This window comes from Ambystoma mexicanum, chromosome 4q, assembly GCF_040938575.1.
Source record: "Ambystoma mexicanum isolate Mex_15411 chromosome 4q, UKY_AmexF1_1, whole genome shotgun sequence".
NCBI classification, from domain to species: domain Eukaryota; kingdom Metazoa; phylum Chordata; class Amphibia; order Caudata; family Ambystomatidae; genus Ambystoma; species Ambystoma mexicanum.
In genome coordinates this window covers 527,209,842-527,233,994 of record NC_090928.1, presented here as the reverse complement: position 1 = coordinate 527,233,994, position 24,153 = coordinate 527,209,842, and the positions used below count along the sequence as shown (strand labels likewise).

General features: G+C 39.2%; 17 non-coding genes across 17 annotated transcripts; all 17 read left to right on the top strand.

Moving 5' to 3' along the window:
• The first annotated feature begins 502 nt into the window (after positions 1 to 502).
• Positions 503 to 575, top strand: TRNAK-CUU (transfer RNA lysine (anticodon CUU)). Its single transcript has one exon. It is a non-coding gene; the product is annotated as a tRNA-Lys (tRNA).
• A 937-nt stretch (positions 576 to 1,512) lies between these two features.
• Positions 1,513 to 1,585, top strand: TRNAK-CUU (transfer RNA lysine (anticodon CUU)). Its single transcript has one exon. It is a non-coding gene; the product is annotated as a tRNA-Lys (tRNA).
• Positions 1,586 to 4,409: 2,824 nt separating this feature from the next.
• On the top strand, positions 4,410 to 4,482 carry TRNAK-CUU (transfer RNA lysine (anticodon CUU)). Its single transcript has one exon. It is a non-coding gene; the product is annotated as a tRNA-Lys (tRNA).
• A 1,112-nt stretch (positions 4,483 to 5,594) lies between these two features.
• Positions 5,595 to 5,667, top strand: TRNAK-CUU (transfer RNA lysine (anticodon CUU)). The gene has a single exon. It is a non-coding gene; the product is annotated as a tRNA-Lys (tRNA).
• A 1,375-nt stretch (positions 5,668 to 7,042) lies between these two features.
• Positions 7,043 to 7,115, top strand: TRNAK-CUU (transfer RNA lysine (anticodon CUU)). The gene has a single exon. It is a non-coding gene; the product is annotated as a tRNA-Lys (tRNA).
• A 1,617-nt stretch (positions 7,116 to 8,732) lies between these two features.
• On the top strand, positions 8,733 to 8,805 carry TRNAK-CUU (transfer RNA lysine (anticodon CUU)). The gene has a single exon. It is a non-coding gene; the product is annotated as a tRNA-Lys (tRNA).
• A 1,607-nt stretch (positions 8,806 to 10,412) lies between these two features.
• On the top strand, positions 10,413 to 10,485 carry TRNAK-CUU (transfer RNA lysine (anticodon CUU)). Its single transcript has one exon. It is a non-coding gene; the product is annotated as a tRNA-Lys (tRNA).
• Positions 10,486 to 12,370: 1,885 nt separating this feature from the next.
• TRNAK-CUU (transfer RNA lysine (anticodon CUU)) lies at positions 12,371 to 12,443 on the top strand. Its single transcript has one exon. It is a non-coding gene; the product is annotated as a tRNA-Lys (tRNA).
• Positions 12,444 to 13,318: 875 nt separating this feature from the next.
• On the top strand, positions 13,319 to 13,391 carry TRNAK-CUU (transfer RNA lysine (anticodon CUU)). The gene has a single exon. It is a non-coding gene; the product is annotated as a tRNA-Lys (tRNA).
• Positions 13,392 to 14,507: 1,116 nt separating this feature from the next.
• On the top strand, positions 14,508 to 14,580 carry TRNAK-CUU (transfer RNA lysine (anticodon CUU)). The gene has a single exon. It is a non-coding gene; the product is annotated as a tRNA-Lys (tRNA).
• A 700-nt stretch (positions 14,581 to 15,280) lies between these two features.
• TRNAK-CUU (transfer RNA lysine (anticodon CUU)) lies at positions 15,281 to 15,353 on the top strand. Its single transcript has one exon. It is a non-coding gene; the product is annotated as a tRNA-Lys (tRNA).
• A 607-nt stretch (positions 15,354 to 15,960) lies between these two features.
• On the top strand, positions 15,961 to 16,033 carry TRNAK-CUU (transfer RNA lysine (anticodon CUU)). The gene has a single exon. It is a non-coding gene; the product is annotated as a tRNA-Lys (tRNA).
• Positions 16,034 to 19,596: 3,563 nt separating this feature from the next.
• TRNAK-CUU (transfer RNA lysine (anticodon CUU)) lies at positions 19,597 to 19,669 on the top strand. The gene has a single exon. It is a non-coding gene; the product is annotated as a tRNA-Lys (tRNA).
• Positions 19,670 to 20,546: 877 nt separating this feature from the next.
• Positions 20,547 to 20,619, top strand: TRNAK-CUU (transfer RNA lysine (anticodon CUU)). The gene has a single exon. It is a non-coding gene; the product is annotated as a tRNA-Lys (tRNA).
• Positions 20,620 to 21,556: 937 nt separating this feature from the next.
• Positions 21,557 to 21,629, top strand: TRNAK-CUU (transfer RNA lysine (anticodon CUU)). The gene has a single exon. It is a non-coding gene; the product is annotated as a tRNA-Lys (tRNA).
• Positions 21,630 to 22,052: 423 nt separating this feature from the next.
• Positions 22,053 to 22,125, top strand: TRNAK-CUU (transfer RNA lysine (anticodon CUU)). The gene has a single exon. It is a non-coding gene; the product is annotated as a tRNA-Lys (tRNA).
• A 1,804-nt stretch (positions 22,126 to 23,929) lies between these two features.
• On the top strand, positions 23,930 to 24,002 carry TRNAK-CUU (transfer RNA lysine (anticodon CUU)). Its single transcript has one exon. It is a non-coding gene; the product is annotated as a tRNA-Lys (tRNA).
• Positions 24,003 to 24,153: the final 151 nt, after the last annotated feature.

The following is a 24,153-nucleotide window of genomic DNA, read 5'->3' as shown; positions in this document are numbered from 1 at the left end:
TTTTGACCAAAAAAATACATCCTATCTGTGGAAAGCGGCAGTGCAGGGATAGGAAAGAAAACGTTGGGCGAAAACAACTAAAATTTTCGTGCTTTTTGACCAAAAAAATAGAAATTGAAAGTCTCTTTACAATATTTGCAATATTTTCATTGTTAACATGCAATATATGAATGCATGTCTGGATGATGTGTAATGGGGCAATACCACACCTTAATGTATTCACTGTAAAAGAAAAAGTATGTATCATCTTACTATAAAATAAAGTGGAGAAAACACAAATAAGACTTTTTTCCACACAGGTTTAATCGGCTATTTCCTGATATTCTTCAATGCGTTCTGATATTGACTGGTAATTGTGTTTGATACTTTCTTAGACTATTTCTGCCTCTGGCTGATGTGTATTTTCTTTCCAAACTCCACCAGAGCCTATGATTACACAGCATCCTATCTGTGGAAAACGGCAGTGCAGGGATAGGGAAGAAAACTATAGGCATCCAAAGGAGCCCGGCTAGCTCAGTCGGTAGAGCATGAGACTCTTAATCTCAGGGTCGTGGGTTCGAGCCCCACGTTGGGCAAAAACAACTAAAATTTTAGTGCTTTTTGACCAAAAAAATAGAAATTGAAAGTCTCTTTACAATATTTGCAATATTTTCATTGTTAACATGCAATATATGAATGCATGTCTGGATGATGTGTAATGGGGCAATACCATACCTTAATGTATTCACTGTAAAAGAAAAAGTATGCATCATCTTACTATAAAATAAAGTGGAGAAAACACAAATAAGACTTTTTTCCACACAGGTTTAATCGGCTATTTCCTGATATTCTTCAATGCGTTCTGATATTGACTGGTAATTGTGTTTGATACTTTCTTAGACTATTTCTGCCTCTGGCTGATGTGTATTTTCTTTCCAAACTCCACCAGAGCCTATGATTACACAGCATCCTATCTGTGGAAAGCGGCAGTGCAGGGATAGGGAAGAAAACTATAGGCATCCAAAGGAGCCCGGCTAGCTCAGTCGGTAGAGCATGAGACTCTTAATCTCAGGGTCGTGGGTGCGAAACCCACGTTGGGCGAAAACAACTAAAATTTTAGTGCTTTTTGACCAAAAAAATAGAAATTGAAAGTCTCTTTACAATATTTGTAATATTTTGATTGTTAACATGCAATATATGAATGCATGTCTGGATGATGTGTAATGGGGCAATACCACACCTTAATGTATTCACTGTAAAAGAAAAAGTATGTATCATCTTACTATAAAATAAAGTGGAGAAAACTCAAATAAGACTTTTTTCCACACAGGTTTAATCGGCTATTTCCTGATATTCTTCAATGCGTTCTGATATTGACTGGTAATTGTGTTTGATACTTTCTTAGACTATTTCTGCCTCTGGCTGATGTGTATTTTCTTTCCAAACTCCACCAGAGCCTATGATTACACAGCATCCTATCTGTGGAAAACGGCAGTGCAGGGATAGGGAAGAAAACTATAGGCATCCAAAGGAGCCCGGCTAGCTCAGTCGGTAGAGCATGAGACTCTTAATCTCAGGGTCGTGGGTTCGAGCCCCACGTTGGGCGAAAACAACTAAAATTGTAGTGCTTTTTGACCAAAAAAATACATCCTATCTGTGGAAAACGGCAGTGCAGGGATATGGAAGAAAACTATAGGCATCCAAAGGAGCCCGGCTAGCTCAGTCGGTAGAGCATGAGACTCTTAATCTCAGGGTCGTGGGTTCGAGCCCCACGTTGGGTGAAAACAGCTAAAATTGTAGTGCTTTTTGACCAAAAAAATACATCCTATCTGTGGAAAGCAGCAGTGCAGGGATAGGGAAGAAAACGTTGGGCGAAAACAACTAAAATTTTAGTGCTTTTTGACCAAAAAAATACATCCTATCTGTGGAAAACGGCAATGCAGGGATAGGGAAGAAAACTATAGGCATCCAAAGGAGCCCGGCTAGTTCAGTCGGTAGAGCATGAGACTCTTAATCTCAGGGTCGTGGGTTCGAGCCCCACGTTGGGCGAAAACAACTAAAATTTTAGTGCTTTTTGACCAAAAAAATAGAAATTGAAAGTCTCTTTACAATATTTGCAATATTTTCATTGTTAACATGCAATATATGAATGCATGTCTGGATGATGTGTAATGGGGCAATACCACACCTTAATGTATTCACTGTAAAAGAAAAAGTATGTATCATCTTACTATAAAATAAAGTGGAGAAAACACAAATAAGACTTTTTTCCACACAGGTTTAATCGGCTATTTCCTGATATTCTTCAATGCGTTCTGATATTGACTGGTAATTGTGTTTGATACTTTCTTAGACTATTTCTGCCTCTGGCTGATGTGTATTTTCTTTCCAAACTCCACCAGAGCCTATGATTACACAGCATCCAATCTGGGGAAAACGGCAGTGCAGGGATAGGGAAGAAAACTATAGGCATCCAAAGGAGCCCGGCTAGCTCAGTCGGTAGAGCATGAGACTCTTAATCTCAGGGTCGTGGGTTGGGCGAAAACAACTAAAATTGTAGTGCTTTTTGACCAAAAAAATAGAAATTGAAAGTCTCTTTACAATATTTGCAATATTTTCATTGTTAACATGCAATATATGAATGCATGTCTGGATGATGTGTAATGGGGCAATACCATACCTTAATGTATTCACTGTAAAATAAAAAGTATGTATCATTTTATTATAAAATAAAGTGGAGAAAACACAAATAAGACTTTTTTTCACACAGGTTCAGTCAGCTATTTCCTGATATTCTTCAAAGCGTTCTGATATTGACTGGTAATTGTGTTTGATACTTTCTTAGACTATTTCTGCCTCTGGCTGATGTGTATTTTCTTTCTTTCCAAACTCCACCAGAGCCTATGATTACACAGCATCCTATCTGTGGAAAACGGCAGTGCAGGGATAGGGAAGAAAACTATAGGCATCCAAAGGAGCCCGGCTAGCTCAGTCGGTAGAGCATGAGACTCTTAATCTCAGGGTCGTGGGTGCGAGCCCCACGTTGGGCGAAAACAACTAAAATTTTAATGCTTTTTGACCAAAAAAATAGAAATTGAAAGTCTCTTTACAATATTTGCAATATTTTGATTGTTAACATGCAATATATGAATGCATGTCTGGATGATGTGTAATGGGGCAATACCACACCTTAATGTATTCACTGTAAAAGAAAAAGTATGTATCATCTTACTATAAAATAAAGTGGAGAAAACACAAATAAGACTTTTTTCCACACAGGTTTAATCAGCTATTTCCTGATATTCTTCAATGCGTTCTGATATTGACTGGTAATTGTGTTTGATACTTTCTTAGACTATTTCTGCCTCTGGCTGATGTGTATTTTCTTTCCAAACTCCACCAGAGCCTATGATTACACAGCATCCTATCTGTGGAAAACGGCAGTGCAGGGATAGGGAAGAAAACTATAGGTATCCAAAGGAGCCCGGCTAGCTCAGTAGGTAGAGCATGAGACTCTTAATCTCAGGGTCGTGGGTTTGAGCCCCACGTTGGGCGAAAACAACTAAAATTGTACTGCTTTTTGACCAAAAAAATACATCCTATCTGTGGAAAACGGCAGTGCAGGGATAGGGAAGAAAACTATAGGCATCAAAAGGAGCCCGGCTAGCTCAGTCGGTAGAGCATGAGACTCTTAATCTCAGGGTCGTGGGTTCAAGCCCCACGTTGGGCGAAAACAACTAAAATTGTAGTGCTTTTTGACCAAAAAAATACATCCTATCTGTGGAAAACGGCAGTGCAGGGATAGGGAAGAAAACTATAGGCATCCAAAGGAGCCCGGCTAGCTCAGTCAGTAGAGCATGAGACTCTTAATCTCAGGGTCGTGGGTTCGAGCCCCACGTTGGGCGAAAACAACTAAAATTGTAGTGCTTTTTGACCAAAAAAATACATCCTATCTGTGGAAAGCGGCAGTGCAGGGATAGGAAAGAAAACGTTGGGCGAAAACAACTAAAATTTTCGTGCTTTTTGACCAAAAAAATAGAAATTGAAAGTCTCTTTACAATATTTGCAATATTTTCATTGTTAACATGCAATATATGAATGCATGTCTGGATGATGTGTAATGGGGCAATACCACACCTTAATGTATTCACTGTAAAAGAAAAAGTATGTATCATCTTACTATAAAATAAAGTGGAGAAAACACAAATAAGACTTTTTTCCACACAGGTTTAATCGGCTATTTCCTGATATTCTTCAATGCGTTCTGATATTGACTGGTAATTGTGTTTGATACTTTCTTAGACTATTTCTGCCTCTGGCTGATGTGTATTTTCTTTCCAAACTCCACCAGAGCCTATGATTACACAGCATCCTATCTGTGGAAAACGGCAGTGCAGGGATAGGGAAGAAAACTATAGGCATCCAAAGGAGCCCGGCTAGCTCAGTCGGTAGAGCATGAGACTCTTAATCTCAGGGTCGTGGGTTCGAGCCCCACGTTGGGCGAAAACAACTAAAATTTTAGTGCTTTTTGACCAAAAAAATAGAAATTGAAAGTCTCTTTACAATATTTGCAATATTTTCATTGTTAACATGCAATATATGAATGCATGTCTGGATGATGTGTAATGGGGCAATACCATACCTTAATGTATTCACTGTAAAAGAAAAAGTATGCATCATCTTACTATAAAATAAAGTGGAGAAAACACAAATAAGACTTTTTTCCACACAGGTTTAATCGGCTATTTCCTGATATTCTTCAATGCGTTCTGATATTGACTGGTAATTGTGTTTGATACTTTCTTAGACTATTTCTGCCTCTGGCTGATGTGTATTTTCTTTCCAAACTCCACCAGAGCCTATGATTACACAGCATCCTATCTGTGGAAAACGGCAGTGCAGGGATAGGGAAGAAAACTATAGGCATCCAAAGGAGCCCGGCTAGCTCAGTCGGTAGAGCATGAGACTCTTAATCTCAGGGTCGTGGGTGCGAGCCCCACGTTGGGCGAAAACAACTAAAATTTTAATGCTTTTTGACCAAAAAAATAGAAATTGAAAGTCTCTTTACAATATTTGCAATATTTTGATTGTTAACATGCAATATATGAATGCATGTCTGGATGATGTGTAATGGGGCAATACCACACCTTAATGTATTCACTGTAAAAGAAAAAGTATGTATCATCTTACTATAAAATAAAGTGGAGAAAACACAAATAAGACTTTTTTCCACACAGGTTTAATCAGCTATTTCCTGATATTCTTCAATGCGTTCTGATATTGACTGGTAATTGTGTTTGATACTTTCTTAGACTATTTCTGCCTCTGGCTGATGTGTTTTTTCTTTCCAAACTCCACCAGAGCCTATGATTACACAGCATCCTATCTGTGGAAAACGGCAGTGCAGGGATAGGGAAGAAAACTATAGGTATCCAAAGGAGGCCGGCTAGCTCAGTAGGTAGAGCATGAGAATCTTAATCTCAAGGTCGTGGGTTTGAGCCCCAGGTTGGGCGAAAACAACTAAAATTGTACTGCTTTTTGACCAAAAAAATACATCCTATCTGTGGAAAACGGCAGTGCAGGGATAGGGAAGAAAACTATAGGCATCAAAAGGAGCCCGGCTAGCTCAGTCGGTAGAGCATGAGACTCTTAATCTCAGGGTCGTGGGTTCGAGCCCCACGTTGGGCGAAAACAACTAAAATTTTAGTGCTTTTTGACCAAAAAAATAGAAATTGAAAGTCTCTTTACAATATTTGCAATATTTTCATTGTTAACATGCAATATATGAATGCATGTCTGGATGATGTGTAATGGGGCAATACCACACCTTAATGTATTCACTGTAAAAGAAAAAGTATGTATCATCTTACTATAAAATAAAGTGGAGAAAACACAAATAAGACTTTTTTCCACACAGGTTTAATCGGCTATTTCCTGATATTCTTCAATGCGTTCTGATATTGACTGGTAATTGTGTTTGATACTTTCTTAGACTATTTCTGCCTCTGGCTGATGTGTATTTTCTTTCCAAACTCCACCAGAGCCTATGATTACACAGCATCCTATCTGTGGAAAACGGCAGTGCAGGGATAGGGAAGAAAACTATAGGTATCCAAAGGAGCCCGGCTAGCTCAGTAGGTAGAGCATGAGACTCTTAATCTCAGGGTCGTGGGTTTGAGCCCCACGTTGGGCGAAAACAACTAAAATTGTACTGCTTTTTGACCAAAAAAATACATCCTATCTGTGGAAAACGGCAGTGCAGGGATAGGGAAGAAAACTATAGGCATCAAAAGGAGCCCGGCTAGCTCAGTCGGTAGAGCATGAGACTCTTAATCTCAGGGTCGTGGGTTCAAGCCCCACGTTGGGCGAAAACAACTAAAATTGTAGTGCTTTTTGACCAAAAAAATACATCCTATCTGTGGAAAACTGCAGGGATAGGGAAGAAAACTATAGGCATCCAAAGGAGCCCGGCTAGCTCAGTCAGTAGAGCATGAGACTCTTAATCTCAGGGTCGTGGGTTCGAGCCCCACGTTGGGCGAAAACAACTAAAATTGTAGTGCTTTTTGACCAAAAAAATACATCCTATCTGTGGAAAGCGGCAGTGCAGGGATAGGAAAGAAAACGTTGGGCGAAAACAACTAAAATTTTCGTGCTTTTTGACCAAAAAAATAGAAATTGAAAGTCTCTTTACAATATTTGCAATATTTTCATTGTTAACATGCAATATATGAATGCATGTCTGGATGATGTGTAATGGGGCAATACCACACCTTAATGTATTCACTGTAAAAGAAAAAGTATGTATCATCTTACTATAAAATAAAGTGGAGAAAACACAAATAAGACTTTTTTCCACACAGGTTTAATCGGCTATTTCCTGATATTCTTCAATGCGTTCTGATATTGACTGGTAATTGTGTTTGATACTTTCTTAGACTATTTCTGCCTCTGGCTGATGTGTATTTTCTTTCCAAACTCCACCAGAGCCTATGATTACACAGCATCCTATCTGTGGAAAACGGCAGTGCAGGGATAGGGAAGAAAACTATAGGCATCCAAAGGAGCCCGGCTAGCTCAGTCGGTAGAGCATGAGACTCTTAATCTCAGGGTCGTGGGTTCGAGCCCCACGTTGGGCGAAAACAACTAAAATTTTAGTGCTTTTTGACCAAAAAAATAGAAATTGAAAGTCTCTTTACAATATTTGCAATATTTTCATTGTTAACATGCAATATATGAATGCATGTCTGGATGATGTGTAATGGGGCAATACCATACCTTAATGTATTCACTGTAAAAGAAAAAGTATGCATCATCTTACTATAAAATAAAGTGGAGAAAACACAAATAAGACTTTTTTCCACACAGGTTTAATCGGCTATTTCCTGATATTCTTCAATGCGTTCTGATATTGACTGGTAATTGTGTTTGATACTTTCTTAGACTATTTCTGCCTCTGGCTGATGTGTATTTTCTTTCCAAACTCCACCAGAGCCTATGATTACACAGCATCCTATCTGTGGAAAGCGGCAGTGCAGGGATAGGGAAGAAAACTATAAGCATCCAAAGGAGCCCGGCTAGCTCAGTCGGTAGAGCATGAGACTCTTAATCTCAGGGTCGTGGGTGCGAAACCCACGTTGGGCGAAAACAACTAAAATTTTAGTGCTTTTTGACCAAAAAAATAGAAATTGAAAGTCTCTTTACAATATTTGTAATATTTTGATTGTTAACATGCAATATATGAATGCATGTCTGGATGATGTGTAATGGGGCAATACCACACCTTAATGTATTCACTGTAAAAGAAAAAGTATGTATCATCTTACTATAAAATAAAGTGGAGAAAACTCAAATAAGACTTTTTTCCACACAGGTTTAATCGGCTATTTCCTGATATTCTTCAATGCGTTCTGATATTGACTGGTAATTGTGTTTGATACTTTCTTAGACTATTTCTGCCTCTGGCTGATGTGTATTTTCTTTCCAAACTCCACCAGAGCCTATGATTACACAGCATCCTATCTGTGGAAAACGGCAGTGCAGGGATAGGGAAGAAAACTATAGGCATCCAAAGGAGCCCGGCTAGCTCAGTCGGTAGAGCATGAGACTCTTAATCTCAGGGTCGTGGGTGCGAGCCCCACGTTGGGCGAAAACAACTAAAATTTTAATGCTTTTTGACCAAAAAAATAGAAATTGAAAGTCTCTTTACAATATTTGCAATATTTTGATTGTTAACATGCAATATATGAATGCATGTCTGGATGATGTGTAATGGGGCAATACCACACCTTAATGTATTCACTGTAAAAGAAAAAGTATGTATCATCTTACTATAAAATAAAGTGGAGAAAACACAAATAAGACTTTTTTCCACACAGGTTTAATCAGCTATTTCCTGATATTCTTCAATGCGTTCTGATATTGACTGGTAATTGTGTTTGATACTTTCTTAGACTATTTCTGCCTCTGGCTGATGTGTATTTTCTTTCCAAACTCCACCAGAGCCTATGATTACACAGCATCCTATCTGTGGAAAACGGCAGTGCAGGGATAGGGAAGAAAACTATAGGTATCCAAAGGAGGCCGGCTAGCTCAGTAGGTAGAGCATGAGAATCTTAATCTCAAGGTCGTGGGTTTGAGCCCCAGGTTGGGCGAAAACAACTAAAATTGTACTGCTTTTTGACCAAAAAAATACATCCTATCTGTGGAAAACGGCAGTGCAGGGATAGGGAAGAAAACTATAGGCATCAAAAGGAGCCCGGCTAGCTCAGTCGGTAGAGCATGAGACTCTTAATCTCAGGGTCGTGGGTTCGAGCCCCACGTTGGGCGAAAACAACTAAAATTTTAGTGCTTTTTGACCAAAAAAATAGAAATTGAAAGTCTCTTTACAATATTTGCAATATTTTCATTGTTAACATGCAATATATGAATGCATGTCTGGATGATGTGTAATGGGGCAATACCACACCTTAATGTATTCACTGTAAAAGAAAAAGTATGTATCATCTTACTATAAAATAAAGTGGAGAAAACACAAATAAGACTTTTTTCCACACAGGTTTAATCGGCTATTTCCTGATATTCTTCAATGCGTTCTGATATTGACTGGTAATTGTGTTTGATACTTTCTTAGACTATTTCTGCCTCTGGCTGATGTTTATTTTCTTTCCAAACTCCACCAGAGCCTATGATTACACAGCATCCAATCTGTGGAAAACGGCAGTGCAGGGATAGGGAAGAAAACTATAGGCATCCAAAGGAGCCCGGCTAGCTCAGTCGGTAGAGCATGAGACTCTTAATCTCAGGGTCGTGGGTTGGGCGAAAACAACTAAAATTGTAGTGCTTTTTGACCAAAAAAATAGAAATTGAAAGTCTCTTTACAATATTTGCAATATTTTCATTGTTAACATGCAATATATGAATGCATGTCTGGATTATGTGTAATGGGGCAATACCATACCTTAATGTATTCACTGTAAAATAAAAAGTATGTATCATTTTATTATAAAATAAAGTGGAGAAAACACAAATAAGACTTTTTTCACACAGGTTCAGTCAGCTATTTCCTGATATTCTTCAAAGCGTTCTGATATTGACTGGTAATTGTGTTTGATACTTTCTTAGACTATTTCTGCCTCTGGCTGATGTGTATTTTCTTTCTTTCCAAACTCCACCAGAGCCTATGATTACACAGCATCCTATCTGTGGAAAACGGCAGTGCAGGGATAGGGAAGAAAACTATAGGCAACCAAAGGAGCCCGGCTAGCTCAGTCGGTAGAGCATGAGACTCTTAATCTCAGGGTCGTGGGTGCGAGCCCCACGTTGGGCGAAAACAACTAAAATTTTAATGCTTTTTGACCAAAAAAATAGAATTTGAAAGTCTCTTTACAATATTTGCAATATTTTGATTGTTAACATGCAATATATGAATGCATGTCTGGATGATGTGTAATGGGGCAATACCACACCTTAATGTATTCACTGTAAAAGAAAAAGTATGTATCATCTTACTATAAAATAAAGTGGAGAAAACACAAATAAGACTTTTTTCCACACAGGTTTAATCAGCTATTTCCTGATATTCTTCAATGCGTTCTGATATTGACTGGTAATTGTGTTTGATACTTTCTTAGACTATTTCTGCCTCTGGCTGATGTGTATTTTCTTTCCAAACTCCACCAGAGCCTATGATTACACAGCATCCTATCTGTGGAAAACGGCAGTGCAGGGATAGGGAAGAAAACTATAGGTATCCAAAGGAGCCCGGCTAGCTCAGTAGGTAGAGCATGAGAATCTTAATCTCAGGGTCGTGGGTTTGAGCCCCACGTTGGGCGAAAACAACTAAAATTGTACTGCTTTTTGACCAAAAAAATACATCCTATCTGTGGAAAACGGCAGTGCAGGGATAGGGAAGAAAACTATAGGCATCAAAAAGAGCCCGGCTAGCTCAGTCGGTAGAGCATGAGACTCTTAATCTCAGGGTCGTGGGTTCGAGCCCCACGTTGGGCGAAAACAACTAAAATTGTAGTGCTTTTTGACCAAAAAAATACATCCTATCTGTGGAAAACGGCAGTGCAGGGATAGGGAAGAAAACTATAGGCATCCAAAAGAGCCCGGCTAGCTCAGTCAGTAGAGCATGAGACTCTTAATCTCAGGGTCGTGGGTTCGAGCCCCACGTTGGGCGAAAACAACTAAAATTGTAGTGCTTTTTGACCAAAAAAATACATCCTATCTGTGGAAAGCGGCAGTGCAGGGATAGGGAAGAAAACTTTGGGCGAAAACAACTAAAATTTTCGTGCTTTTTGACCAAAAAAATAGAAATTGAAAGTCTCTTTACAATATTTGCAATATTTTCATTGTTAACATGCAATATATGAATGCATGTCTGGATGATGTGTAATGGGGCAATACCACACCTTAATGTATTCACTGTAAAAGAAAAAGTATGTATCATCTTACTATAAAATAAAGTGGAGAAAACACAAATAAGACTTTTTTCCACACATGTTTAATCGGCTATTTCCTGATATTCTTCAATGCGTTCAGATATTGACTGGTAATTGTGTTTGATACTTTCTTAGACTATTTCTGCCTCTGGCTGATGTGTATTTTCTTTCCAAACTCCACCAGAGCCTATGATTACACAGCATCCTATCTGTGGAAAACGGCAGTGCAGGGATAGGGAAGAAAACTATAGGCATCCAAAGGAGCCCGGCTAGCTCAGTCGGTAGTGCATGAGACTCTTAATCTCAGGGTCGTGGGTTCGAGCCCCACGTTGGGCGAAAACAACTAAAATTTTAGTGCTTTTTGACCAAAAAAATAGAAATTGAAAGTCTCTTTACAATATTTGCAATATTTTCATTGTTAACATGCAATATATGAATGCATGTCTGGATGATGTGTAATGGGGCAATACCATACCTTAATGTATTCACTGTAAAAGAAAAAGTATGCATCATCTTACTATAAAATAAAGTGGAGAAAACACAAATAAGACTTTTTTCCACACAGGTTTAATCGGCTATTTCCTGATATTCTTCAATGCGTTCTGATATTGACTGGTAATTGTGTTTGATACTTTCTTAGACTATTTCTGCCTCTGGCTGATGTGTATTTTCTTTCCAAACTCCACCAGAGCCTATGATTACACAGCATCCTATCTGTGGAAAACGGCAGTGCAGGGATAGGGAAGAAAACTATAGGCATCTAAAGGAGCCCGGCTAGCTCAGTCGGTAGAGCATGAGACTCTTAATCTCAGGGTCGTGGGTGCGAGCCCCACGTTGGGCGAAAACAACTAAAATTTTAATGCTTTTTGACCAAAAAAATAGAAATTGAAAGTCTCTTTACAATATTTGCAATATTTTGATTGTTAACATGCAATATATGAATGCATGTCTGGATGATGTGTAATGGGGCAATACCACACCTTAATGTATTCACTGTAAAAGAAAAAGTATGTATCATCTTACTATAAAATAAAGTGGAGAAAACACAAATAAGACTTTTTTCCACACAGGTTTAATCAGCTATTTCCTGATATTCTTCAATGCGTTCTGATATTGACTGGTAATTGTGTTTGATACTTTCTTAGACTATTTCTGCCTCTGGCTGATGTGTATTTTCTTTCCAAACTCCACCAGAGCCTATGATTACACAGCATCCTATCTGTGGAAAACGGCAGTGCAGGGATAGGGAAGAAAACTATAGGTATCCAAAGGAGCCCGGCTAGCTCAGTAGGTAGAGCATGAGAATCTTAAAATCAGGGTCGTGGGTTTGAGCCCCAGGTTGGGCGAAAACAACTAAAATTGTACTGCTTTTTGACCAAAAAAATACATCCTATCTGTGGAAAACGGCAGTGCAGGGATAGGGAAGAAAACTATAGGCATCAAAAGGAGCCCGGCTAGCTCAGTCGGTAGAGCATGAGACTCTTAATCTCAGGGTCGTGGGTTCGAGCCCCACGTTGGGCGAAAACAACTAAAATTGTAGTGCTTTTTGACCAAAAAAATACATCCTATCTGTGGAAAACGGCAGTGCAGGGATAGGGAAGAAAACTATAAGCATCCAAAGGAGCCCGGCTAGCTCAGTCAGTAGAGCATGAGACTCTTAATCTCAGGGTCGTGGGTTCGAGCCCCACGTTGGGCGAAAACAACTAAAATTGTAGTGCTTTTTGACCAAAAAAATACATCCGATCTGTGGAAAGCGGCAGTGCAGGGATAGGGAAGAAAACGTTGGGCGAAAACAACTAAAATTTTCGTGCTTTTTGACCAAAAAAATAGAAATTGAAAGTCTCTTTACAATATTTGCAATATTTTCATTGTTAACATGCAATATATGAATGCATGTCTGGATGATGTGTAATGGGGCAATACCACACCTTAATGTATTCACTGTAAAAGAAAAAGTATGTATCATCTTACTATAAAATAAAGTGGAGAAAACACAAATAAGACTTTTTTCCACACATGTTTAATCGGCTATTTCCTGATATTCTTCAATGCGTTCTGATATTGACTGGTAATTGTGTTTGATACTTTCTTAGACTATTTCTGCCTCTGGCTGATGTGTATTTTCTTTTCAAACTCCACCAGAGCCTATGATTACACAGCATCCTATCTATGGAAAGCGGCAGTGCAGGGATAGGGAAGAAAACTATAGGCATCCAAAGGAGCCCGGCTAGCTCAGTCGGTAGAGCAGGAGACTCTTAATCTCAGGGTCATGGGTTCGAGCCCCACGTTGGGCGAAAACAACTAAAATTGTACTGCTTTTTGACCAAAAAAATACATCCTATCTGTGGAAAATGGCAGTGCAGGGATAGGGAAGAAAACTATAGTCATCCAAAGGAGCCCGGCTAGCTCAGTCGGTAGAGCATGAGACTCTTAATCTCAGGGTCGTGGGTTCGAGCCCCACGTTGGGCGAAAACAACTAAAATTTTAGTGCTTTTTGACCAAAAAAATAGAAATTGAAAGTCTCTTTACAATATTTGCAATATTTTCATTGTTAACATGCAATATATGAATGCATGTCTGGATGATGTGTAATGGGGCAATACCATACCTTAATGTATTCACTGTAAAAGAAAAAGTATGCATCATCTTACTATAAAATAAAGTGGAGAAAACACAAATAAGACTTTTTTCCACACAGGTTTAATCGGCTATTTCCTGATATTCTTCAATGCGTTCTGATATTGACTGGTAATTGTGTTTGATACTTTCTTAGACTATTTCTGCCTCTGGCTGATGTGTATTTTCTTTCTTTCCAAACTCCACCAGAGCCTATGATTACACAGCATCCTATCTGTGGAAAACGGCAGTGCAGGGATAGGGAAGAAAACTATAGGCATCCAAAGGAGCCCGGCTAGCTCAGTCGGTAGAGCATGAGACTCTTAATCTCAGGGTCGTGGGTGCGAGCCCCACGTTGGGCGAAAACAACTAAAATTTTAATGCTTTTTGACCAAAAAAATAGAAATTGAAAGTCTCTTTACAATATTTGCAATATTTTGATTGTTAACATGCAATATATGAATGCATGTCTGGATGATGTGTAATGGGGCAATACCACACCTTAATGTATTCACTGTAAAAGAAAAAGTATGTATCATCTTACTATAAAATAAAGTGGAGAAAACACAAATAAGACTTTTTTCCACACAGGTTTAATCAGCTATTTCCTGATATTCTTCAATGCGTTCTGATATTGACTGGTAATTGTGTTTGATACTTTCTTAGACTATTTCTGCCTCTGGCTGATGTGTATTTTCTTTCCAAACTCCACCAGAGCCTATGATTACACAGCATCCTATCTGTGGAAAACGGCAGTGCAGGGATAGGGAAGAAAACTATAGGTATCCAAAGGAGCCCGGCTAGCTCAGTAGGTAGAGCATGAGAATCTTAATCTCAGGGTCGTGGGTTTGAGCCCCACGTTGGGCGAAAACAACTAAAATTGTACTGCTTTTTGACCAAAAAAATACATCCTATCTGTGGAAAACGGCAGTGCAGGGATAGGGAAGAAAACTATAGGCATCAAAAGGAGCCCGGCTAGCTCAGTCGGTAGAGCATGAGACTCTTAATCTCAGGGTCGTGGGTTCGAGCCCCACGTTGGGCGAAAACAACTAAAATTGTAGTGCTTTTTGACCAAAAAAATACATCCTATCTGTGGAAAACGGCAGTGCAGGGATAGGGAAGAAAACTATAGGCATCCAAAGGAGCCCGGCTAGCTCAGTCAGTAGAGCATGAGACTCTTAATCTCAGGGTCGTGGGTTCGAGCCCCACGTTGGGCGAAAACAACTAAAATTGTAGTGCTTTTTGACCAAAAAAATACATCCTATCTGTGGAAAGCGGCAGTGCAGGGATAGGAAAGAAAACGTTGGGCGAAAACAACTAAAATTTTCGTGCTTTTTGACCAAAAAAATAGAAATTGAAAGTCTCTTTACAATATTTGCAATATTTTCATTGTTAACATGCAATATATGAATGCATGTCTGGATGATGTGTAATGGGGCAATACCACACCTTAATGTATTCACTGTAAAAGAAAAAGTATGTATCATCTTACTATAAAATAAAGTGGAGAAAACACAAATAAGACTTTTTTCCACACAGGTTTAATCGGCTATTTCCTGATATTCTTCAATGCGTTCTGATATTGACTGGTAATTGTGTTTGATACTTTCTTAGACTATTTCTGCCTCTGGCTGATGTGTATTTTCTTTCCAAACTCCACCAGAGCCTATGATTACACAGCATCCTATCTGTGGAAAACGGCAGTGCAGGGATAGGGAAGAAAACTATAGGCATCCAAAGGAGCCCGGCTAGCTCAGTCGGTAGAGCATGAGACTCTTAATCTCAGGGTCGTGGGTTCGAGCCCCACGTTGGGCAAAAACAACTAAAATTTTAGTGCTTTTTGACCAAAAAAATAGAAATTGAAAGTCTCTTTACAATATTTGCAATATTTTCATTGTTAACATGCAATATATGAATGCATGTCTGGATGATGTGTAATGGGGCAATACCATACCTTAATGTATTCACTGTAAAAGAAAAAGTATGCATCATCTTACTATAAAATAAAGTGGAGAAAACACAAATAAGACTTTTTTCCACACAGGTTTAATCGGCTATTTCCTGATATTCTTCAATGCGTTCTGATATTGACTGGTAATTGTGTTTGATACTTTCTTAGACTATTTCTGCCTCTGGCTGATGTGTATTTTCTTTCCAAACTCCACCAGAGCCTATGATTACACAGCATCCTATCTGTGGAAAGCGGCAGTGCAGGGATAGGGAAGAAACCTATAGGCATCCAAAGGAGCCCGGCTAGGTCAGTCGGTAGAGCATGAGACTCTTAATCTCAGGGTCGTGGGTTCGAACCCCACGTTGGGCGAAAACAACTAAAATTGTACTGCTTTTTGACCAAAAAAATACATCCTATCTGTGGAAAACGGCAGTGCAGGGATAGGGAAGAAAACTATAGGCATCCAAAGGAGCCCGGCTAGCTCAGTCGGTAGAGCATGAGACTCTTAATCTCATGGTCGTGGGTTCGAGCCCCACGTTGGGCGAAAAACAACTAAAATTGTAGTGCTTTTTGACCAAAAAAATACATCCTATCTGTGGAAAACGGCAGTGCAGGGATAGGGAAGAAAACTATAAGCATCCAAAGGAGCCCGGCTAGCTCAGTCGGTAGAGCATGAGACTCTTAATCTCAGGGTCGTGGGTTCGAGCCCCACTTTGGGCAAAAACAACTAAAATTGTAGTGCTTTTTGACCAAAAAAATACATCCTATCTGTGGAAAGCGGCAGTGCAGGGATAGGGAAGAAAACGGGCGAAAACAACTAAAATTTTCGTGCTTTTTGACCAAAAAAATAGAAATTGAAAGTCTCTTTACAATATTTGCAATATTTTCATTGTTAACATGCAATATATGAATGCATGTCTGGATGATGTGTAGTGGGGCAATACCACACCTTAATGTATTCACTGTAAAAGAAAAAGTATGTATCATCTTACTATAAAATAAAGTGGAGAAAACACAAATAAGACTTTTTTCCACACAGGTTTAATCGGCTATTTCCTGATATTCTTCAATGCGTTCAGATATTGACTGGTAATTGTGTTTGATACTTTCTTAGACTATTTCTGCCTCTGGCTGATGTGTATTTTCTTTCCAAACTCCACCAGAGCCTATGATTACACAGCATCCTATCTGTGGAAAACGGCAGTGCAGGGATAGGGAAGAAAACTATAGGCATCCAAAGGAGCCCGGCTAGCTCAGTCGGTAGAGCATGAGACTCTTAATCTCAGGGTCGTGGGTTCCAGCCCCACGTTGGGCGAAAACAACTAAAATTTTAGTGCTTTTTGACCAAAAAAATAGAAATTGAAAGTCTCTTTGCAATATTTTCATTGTTAACATGCAATATATGAATGCATGTCTGGATGATGTGTAATGGGGCAATACCATACCTTAATGTATTCACTGTAAAAGAAAAAGTATGCATCATCTTACTATAAAATAAAGTGGAGAAAACACAAATAAGACTTTTTTCCACACAGGTTTAATCGGCTATTTCCTGATATTCTTCAATGCGTTCTGATATTGACTGGTAATTGTGTTTGATACTTTCTTAGACTATTTCTGCCTCTGGCTGATGTGTATTTTCTTTCCAAACTCCACCAGAGCCTATGATAACACAGCATCCTATCTGTGGAAAGCGGCAGTGCAGGGATAGGGAAGAAAACTATAGGCATCCAAAGGAGCCCGGCTAGCTCAGTCGGTAGAGCATGAGACTCTTAATCTCAGGGTCATGGGTGCGAAACCCACGTTGGTCGAAAACAACTAAAATTTTAGTGCTTTTTGACCAAAAAAATAGAAATTGAAAGTCTCTTTACAATATTTGCAATATTTTGATTGTTAACATGCAATATATGAATGCATGTCTGGATGATGTGTAATGGGGCAATACCACACCTTAATGTATTCACTGTAAAAGAAAAAGTATGTATCATTTTACTATAAAATAAAGTGGAGAAAACTCAAATAAGACTTTTTTCCACACAGGTTTAATCGGCTATTTCCTGATATTCTTCAATGCTTTCTGATATTGACTGGTAATTGTGTTTGATACTTTCTTAGACTATTTCTGCCTCTGGCTGATGTGTATTTTCTTTCCAAACTCCACCAGAGCCTATGATTACACAGCATCCTATCTGTGGAAAACGGCAGTGCAGGGATAGGGAAGAAAACTATAGTCACCCAAAGGAGCCCGGCTAGCTCAGTCGGTAGAGCATGAGACTCTTAATCTCAGGGTCGTGGGTGCGAGCCCCACGTTGGGCGAAAACAACTAAAATTTTAATGCTTTTTGACCAAAAAAATAGAAATTGAAAGTCTCTTTACAATATTTGCAATATTTTGATTGTTAACATGCAATATATGAATGCATGTCTGGATGATGTGTAATGGGGCAATACCACACCTTAATGTATTCACTGTAAAAGAAAAAGTATGTATCATCTTACTATAAAATAAAGTGCAGAAAACACAAATAAGACTTTTTTCCACACAGGTTTAATCAGCTATTTCCTGATATTCTTCAATGCGTTCTGATATTGACTGGTAATTGTGTTTGATACTTTCTTAGACTATTTCTGCCTCTGGCTGATGTGTATTTTCTTTCCAAACTCCACCAGAGCCTATTATTACACAGCATCCTATCTGTGGAAAACGGCAGTGCAGGGATAGGGAAGAAAACTATAGGTATCCAAAGGAGCCCGGCTAGCTCAGTCGGTAGAGCATGAGACTCTTAATCTCAGGGTTGTGGGTTCGAGCCCCACGTTGGGCGAAAACAACTAAAATTGTAGGACTTTTTGACCAAAAAAATACATCCTATCTGTGGAAAACGGCAGTGCAGGGATAGGGAAGAAAACTATAGGCATCCAAAGGAGCCCGGCTAGCTCAGTCGGTAGAGCATGAGACTCTTAATCTCAGGGTTGTGGGTTCGAGCCCCACGTTGGGCGAAAACAACTAAAATTGTAGGACTTTTTGACCAAAAAAATACATCCTGTCTGTGGAAAACGGCAGTGCAGGGATAGGGAAGAAAACTATAGGCATCCAAAGGAGCCCGGCTAGCTCAGTCGGTAGAGCATGAGACTCTTAATCTCAGGGTCGTGGTTTTGAGCCCCACGTTGGGCAAAAACAACTAAAATTTTAGTGCTTTTTGACCAAAAAATAGAAATTGAAAGTCTCTTTACAATATTTGCAATATTTTCATTGTTAACATGCAATATATGAATGCATGTCTGGATGATGTGTAATGGGGCAATACCACACCTTAATGTATTCACTGTAAAAGAAAAAGTATGTATCATCTTACTATAAAATAAAGTGGAGAAAACACAAATAAGACTTTTTTCCACACATGTTTAATCGGCTATTTCCTGATATTCTTCAATGCGTTCCGATATTGACTGGTAATTCTGTTTGATACTTTCTTAGACTATTTCTGCCTCTGGCTGATGTGTATTTTCTTTCCAAACTCCACCAGAGCCTATGATTACACAGCATCCTATCTGTGGAAAGCGGCAGTGCAGGGATAGGGAAGAAAACTATAGGCATCCAAAAGAGCCCGGCTAGCTCAGTCGGTAGAGCATGAGACTCTTAATCTCAGGGTTGTGGGTTCAAGCCCCACGTTGGGCGAAAACAACTAAAATTTTCGTGCTTTTTGACCAAAAAAATAGAAATTGAAAGTCTCTTTACAATATTTGCAATATTTTCATTGTTAACATGCAATATATGAATGCATGTCTGGATGATGTGTAATGGGGCAATACCACACCTTAATGTATTCACTGTAAAAGAAAAAGTATGTATCATCTTACTATAAAATAAAGTGGAGAAAACACAAATAAGACTTTTTTCCACACAGGTTTAATCGGCTATTTCCTGATATTCTTCAATGCGTTCGGATATTGACTGGTAATTGTGTTTGATACTTTCTTAGACTATTTCTGCCTCTGGCTGATGTGTATTTTCTTTCCAAACTCCACCAGAGCCTATGATTACACAGCATCCTATCTGTGGAAAACGGCAGTGCAGGGATAGGGAAGAAAACTATAGGCATCCAAAGGAGCCCGGCTAGCTCAGTTGGTAGAGCATGAGACTCTTAATCTCAGGGTCGTGGGTTCGAGCCCCACGTTGGGCGAAAACAACTAAAATTGTACTGCTTTTTGACCAAAAAAATACATCCTATCTGTGGAAAACGGCAGTGCAGGGATAGGGAAGAAAACTATAGGCACTCCAAAGGAGCCCGGCTAGCTCAGTCGGTAGAGCATGAGACTCTTAATCTCAGGGTTGTGGGTTCGAGCCCCACGTTGGGCGAAAACAACTAAAATTGTAGTGCTTTTTGACCAAAAAAATACATCCTATCTGTGGAAAACGGCAGTGCAGGGATAGGGAAGAAAACTATAGGCATCCAAAGGAGCCCGGCTAGCTCAGTCGGTAGAGCATGAGACTCTTAATCTCAGGGTCGTGGGTTCTCAGCCCCACGTTGGGCGAAAACAACTAAAATTGTAGTGCTTTTTGACCAAAAAAATACATCCTATCTGTGGAAAGCGGCAGTGCAGGGATAGGGAAGAAAACGTTGGGCGAAAACAACTAAAATTTTCGTGCTTTTTGACCAAAAAAATAGAAATTGAAAGTCTCTTTACAATATTTGCAATATTTTCATTGTTAACATGCAATATATGAATGCATGTCTGGATGATGTGTAATGGGGCAATACCACACCTTAATGTATTCACTGTAAAAGAAAAAGTATGTATCATCTTACTATAAAATAAAGTGGAGAAAACACAAATAAGACTTTTTTCCACACAGGTTTAATCGGCTATTTCCTGATATTCTTCAATGCGTTCAGATATTGACTGGTAATTGTGTTTGATACTTTCTTAGACTATTTCTGCCTCTGGCTGATGTGTATCTTCTTTCCAAACTCCACCAGAGCCTATGATTACACAGCATCCTATCTGTGGAAAACGGCAGTGCAGGGATAGGGAAGAAAACTATAGGCATCCAAAGGAGCCCGGCTAGCTCAGTCGGTAGAGCATGAGACTCTTAATCTCAGGGTCGTGGGTTCGAGCCCCACGTTGGGCGAAAACAACTAAACTTTTAGTGCTTTTTGACCAAAAAAATAGAAATTGAAAGTCTCTTTACAATATTTGCAATATTTTCATTGTTAACATGCAATATATGAATGCATGTCTGGATGATGTGTAATGGGGCAATACCACACCTTAATGTATTCACTGTAAAAGAAAAAGTATGTATCATCTTACTATAAAATAAAGTGGAGAAAACACAAATAAGACTTTTTTCCACACAGGTTTAATCAGCTATTTCCTGATATTCTTCAATGCGTTCGGATATTGACTGGTAATTGTGTTTGATACTTTCTTAGACTATTTCTGCCTCTGGCTGATGTGTATTTTCTTTCCAAACTCCACCAGAGCCTATGATTACACAGCATCCTATCTGTGGAAAACGGCAGTGCAGGGATAGGGAAGAAAACTATAGGCATCCAAAGGAGCCCGGCTAGCTCAGTCGGTAGAGCATGAGACTCTTAATCTCAGGGTCGTGGGTTTGAGCCCCACGTTGGGCGAAAACAACTAAAATTTTAGTGCTTTTTGACCAAAAAAATAGAAATTGAAAGTCTCTTTACAATATTTGCAATATTTTCATTGTTAACATGCAATATATGAATGCATGTCTGGATGATGTGTAATGGGGCAATACCACACCTTAATGTATTCACTGTAAAAGAAAAAGTATGTATCATCTTACTATAAAATAAAGTGGAGAAAACACAAATAAGACTTTTTTCCACACAGGTTTAATCGGCTATTTCCTGATATTCTTCAATGCGTTCTGATATTGACTGGTAATTGTGTTTGATACTTTCTTAGACTATTTCTGCCTCTGGCTGATGTGTATTTTCTTTCCAAACTCCACCAGAGCCTATGATTACACAGCATCCTATCTGTGGAAAGCGGCAGTGCAGGGATAGGGAAGAAAACTATAGGCATCCAAAGGAGCCCGGCTAGCTCAGTCGGTAGAGCGTGAGACTCTTAATCTCAGGGTCGTGGGTTCGAGCCCCACGTTGGGCGAAAACAACTAAAATTTTAGTGCTTTTTGACCAAAAAAATAGAAATTGAAAGTCTCTTTGCAATATTTTCATTGTTAACATGCAATATATGAATGCATGTCTGGATGATGTGTAATGGGGCAATACCATACCTTAATGTATTCACTGTAAAAGAAAAAGTATGCATCATCTTACTATAAAATAAAGTGGAGAAAACACAAATAAGACTTTTTTCCACACAGGTTTAATCGGCTATTTCCTTATATTCTTCAATGCGTTCTGATATTGACTGGTAATTGTGTTTGATACTTTCTTAGACTATTTCTGCCTCTGGCTGATGTGTATTTTCTTTCCAAACTCCACCAGAGCCTATGATTACACAGCATCCTATCTGTGGAAAGCGGCAGTGCAGGGATAGGGAAGAAAACTATAGGCATCCAAAGGAGCCCGGCTAGCTCAGTCGGTAGAGCATGAGACTCTTAATCTCAGGGTCGTGGGTTCGAGCCCCACGTTGGGCGAAAACAACTAAAATTGTACTGCTTTTTGACCAAAAAAATACATCCTATCTGTGGAAAACGGCAGTGCAGGGATAGGGAAGAAAACTATAAGCATCAAAAGGAGCCCGGCTAGCTCAGTCGGTAGAGCATGAGATTCTTAATCTCAGGGTCGTGGGTTCGAGCCCCACGTTGGGTGAAAACAACTAAAATTGTAGTGGTTTTTGACCAAAAAAATAGAAATTGAAAGTCTCTTTACAATATTTGCAATATTTTCATTGTTAACATGCAATATATGAATGCATGTCTGGATGATGTGTAATGGGGCAATACCACACCTTAATGTATTCACTGTAAAAGAAAAGTATGTATCATCTTACTATAAAATAAAGTGGAGGAAACACAAATAAGACTTTTTTCCACACAGGTTGAATCGGCTATTTCCTGATATTCTTCAAAGCGTTCTGATATTGACTGGTAATTGTGTTTGATACTTTCTTAGACTATTTCTGCCTCTGGCTGATGTGTATTTTCTTTCCAAACTCCACCAGAGCCTATGATTACGCAGCATCCTATCTGTGGAAAGCGGCAGTGCAGGGATAGGGAAGAAAACTATAGGCATCCAAAGGAGCCCGGCTAGCTCTGTCGGTAGAGCATGAGACTCTTAATCTCAGGGTCGTGGGTGTGAGCCCCACGTTGGGCGAAAACAACTAAAATTTTAATGCTTTTTGACCAAAAAAATAGAAATTGAAAGTCTCTTTACAATATTTGCAATATTTTGATTGTTAACATGCAATATATGAATGCATGTCTGGATGATGTGTAATGGGGCAATACCACACCTTAATGTATTCACTGTAAAAGAAAAAGTATGTATCATCTTACTATAAAATAAAGTGGAGAAAACACAAATAAGACTTTTTTCCACACAGGTTTAATCGGCTATTTCCTGATATTCTTCAATGCGTTCTGATATTGACTGGTAATTGTGTTTGATACTTTCTTAGACTATTTCTGCCTCTGGCTGATGTGTATTTTCTTTCCAAACTCCACCAGAGCCTATGATTACACAGCATCCTATCTGTGGAAAACGGCAGTGCAGGGATAGGGAAGAAAACTATAGGTATCCAAAGGAGCCCGGCTAGCTCAGTCGGTAGAGCATGAGACTCTTAATCTCAAGGTCGTTGGTTTGCGCCCCACATTGGACGAAAACAACTAAAATTGTAGGACTTTTTGACCAAAAAAACACATCCTATCTGTGGAAAACGGCAGTGCAGGGATAGGGAAGAAAACTATAGGCATCCAAAGGAGCCCAGCTAGCTCAGTCGGTAGAGCATGAGACTCTTAATCTCAGGGTCGTGGGTTTGAGCCCCACGTTGGGCGAAAACAACTAAAATTTTAGTGCTTTTTGACCAAAAAAATAGAAATTGAAAGTCTCTTTACAATATTTGCAATATTTTCATTGTTAACATGCAATATATGAATGCATGTCTGGATGATGTGTAATGGGGCAATACCACACCTTAATGTATTCACTGTAAAAGCAAAAGTATGTATCATCTTACTATAAAATAAAGTGGAGAAAACACAAATAAGACTTTTTTCCACACATGTTTAATCGGCTGTTTCCTGATATTCTTCAATGCGTTCTGATATTGACTGGTAATTGTGTTTGATACTTTCTTAGACTATTTCTGCCTCTGGCTGATGTGTATTTTCTTTCCAAACTCCACCAGAGCCTATGATTACACAGCATCCTATCTGTGGAAAGCGGCAGTGCAGGGATAGGGAAGAAAACTATAGGCATCCAAAGGAGGCATCCAAAGGAGCCCGGCTAGCTCAGTCGGTAGAGCATGAGACTCTTAATCTCAGGGTCGTGGGTTCGAGCCCCACGTTGGGCGAAAACAACTAAAATTGTACTGCTTTTTGACCAAAAAAATACATCCTATCTGTGGAAAACGGCAGTGCAGGGATAGGGAAGAAAACTATAAGCATCCAAAGGAGCCCGGCTAGCTCAGTCGATAGAGCATGGGACTCTTAATCTCAGGGTCG